Here is a 2,802-nt window from a genome sequence, read left to right as displayed (position 1 = left end):
AGTCAAGTTGTGGCTTCCACAGCTGAGCTTGAGGCTACAGTCTGAGATGTGCGAAATAAAATCACTGATGCTTTCCTGTGTGCTGTGGAGTTTGTACTGATTCTGCAGTATCTGGCTGATCTTACCCAGAGACAAGAATTGTTTGGCTGCATGCCTTGTGCCTGCAAAGCAGACATGGGGTGTGGTTGCCTTAGTGGCAGGGCCATGGCTGTCGCTTTAGCCTGTTGTACCTGTTGACAAACAGTTGCGCGGGGGGGGTGTTTCCACCTGGACCAGTCTTGGGAAGATCAAAGGTTGCTGTGCTCACTATGCTGCTTGCCAAAAATGAAGGCATCTCGGGGATTTTAATACAAGAACAACACCCTGTTCTCCATCTCAAATGACCTGCAGTATAATGCACCTGGTCCTTTCACATCAGGAAGACAATGTTTCTTCTTGTCAGAAGGTGCTGGTCTGCCTCTGGGCCTTGTCCTGTGGGATTAGCAACGGCAGCAATGACTGTTGGCCTCCAGATAGGGTGTCCTTAACCCAGGACTGAAGAAATGTGCTGTTTCTCTTCCTCCTGCCAAGTGTCAGGAGGTTATAATGAGCAAGGAGCAATATGGTGTCCTGTCTTCTGAGTATCTTGTTCCCTGCCACACTGACCACAACAGCTGGTGGTGGTTTTACCATTCAGCAACAATTTCTGTATTTTCTCCTGTCACTGTACTCAGCTGGAGTCAGAAGAACAGTTATGAACTGGTACCATCAGGTGATGCTGGTGGGCAGGAACTCCTCAGGTGTCAGTTGTAAAAGCCCTTTAGTAAAGCATCTCCTGCAAGCTCGACCTTCAGTGAGGACATAGCAAACAGTGCAAGGAGGGACAAGGACATTAGGCTGTAGAGGTACAAAGGAATAAAGGTGAGGAGAAACCTAAGGTTCTGAAAAGAATAAGGACAAGGAGGTCAGTCAGAAGAATAAAAGTAGGAAAAATGGCCATGGTTTTTAAAGGGAAAAATGAAGTAAGAAGTGAGGAGAAAGGTGTGTGTGTGTGTGTGTGTGTGTGTGAGAGGAACCTCAGAGTCCTGTGATACTTTGGGATGCTGAAGGAGTCCTGTGAGCTGGTGGTTTTCATGGTCTTGGTGTGTGATATGGTATTTGGGTGTGAAGATTTGATTTGTTTAGTGTCCTCACTAAACAAGGGAGGGGGGAAAAAAAGCTATCTGGTTTTCAGTATAAATTTGTTCTTAAGTTAACCTGTAAAGGAACCTATTTTCTACAAAAACTCTTTAAGGCCTGGCCAGTTGTAAGATACAGATGAAGCTGACAGGAAACAAGTATTTAATTCTGCTGCAAGTTCCTGGTGTGGATGTGACTGGTATAAAGTTGCTGTACTGTGTCTCGTCACGGCTATAAAACAGAGGATATGTGCTTTTTTTTCCCTTTGCTTCATCAACAAAACTCATATTAACTTCTATAGCTTTCAAACGTGTAAACTCTGCAGACCAAAGCAGTGTTGATAATGTTGTCACAATGTGCCCTTCTGTTGGCAGTGTATAAAACCCATCCTTCACTTCTCTGTACAGCTGTCTTCCAAAATAGCTGCAGATCACAAAGTGCTTCTGAAGATTACTTTTACTGCATTGTGTTTGGAAAGGAAATGGGGTCTAACACATTGGGGTTTATCAGGAGAAAATGCTAAAACAAACTATATACCCTGGCTTTGTTCTGGAACTCATAGAATTGTTTAGGTTGGAAAAGACCTTCAGGATCATCAAGTCCAACCATTAACGTAATTCTGCCAAGTCCACTGCTAAACCATGTCCCTAAGCACCACACAACTTTTAAATGTCTGTGAATGGCAATTCAATCACTTCCCTAGGCAGCCTGTTGCTGGGCTTGATAAACTTTTCAGTGAAGAAATTCTTCCTAAAATCCAATCTAAGCCTCCCCTGGTGCAACTTGAAGCCATTTCCTCTTGTTCTATGGCTTGTTACTTTTGAGAACATACCAGCACCCACCACTCTACAACCTCCTTTCAGGTAGCTGTAGAGAGTGTTAAGGTCTCCCCTGAGCCTCCTTTTCTCCAGGCTAAACAACCCCAGCTCCCTCAGCCACTCCTGGTAAGACTTGTGCTCTAGGCCTTTCACCAGCTTTGTTGCCCTTTGGACATGCTCCAGCATCTCAATGTCTTTCTTGTAGTGAGGTGCTAGAAACTGAACACAGTACTCGAGGTGTGGTCTCGCCAGTGCTGAGTACAGGGAGATGTTCACTTCCCTACTCCTGCTGGCCACACTGTTTCTGATACAAGCCAGGATGCTGTTGGCCTTGGCCACGTGGACACACTGCTCACTCATAATGCAGGCAGCTGTGGACCAACACTCTCATGTCCTTTTCACCTTAGTAGCTTTCAGCTACTCTTCCACAAGCCTTTAGCGTTGCATGGGGCTTTTGTGGGCCAAGTGCAGGACCTGGCACTTGGCCTTGTTGAAGCTCATGCTATTGACCTCAGCCCATCGATCCAGCCTGGCCAGATCCCGCTGTAGAGCCTTCTTACCATCAAGCAGATCAACACTCCTGCCCAACTTGGTGTTGTCTGCATACCTACTGAGGGTGCACTCTATCTCCTCATCAAGATCATTGATAGAGATGTTGAACAGAAGTGGCCCCAACACTGAGCCCTGGGGAATGCCACTTGTAACCAGTCACCAGCTGGATTTAGCTCTGTTCGCCACTAGCCCTTGGGCCCGGCCGTCCAGCTGGTGTTTGACCCAGCAGAGCGTGCGCCCGTCTGAGCCATGAGCAGCCACTCGTTTTGAGGGG

This window comes from Merops nubicus, unplaced genomic scaffold, assembly GCF_000691845.1.
Source record: "Merops nubicus isolate BGI_N331 unplaced genomic scaffold, ASM69184v1 scaffold15257, whole genome shotgun sequence".
In the NCBI taxonomy this organism is placed as follows: domain Eukaryota; kingdom Metazoa; phylum Chordata; class Aves; order Coraciiformes; family Meropidae; genus Merops; species Merops nubicus.
The sequence above is the reverse complement of the archived record's forward strand: the minus strand, read 5'-3'. Positions refer to the sequence as shown.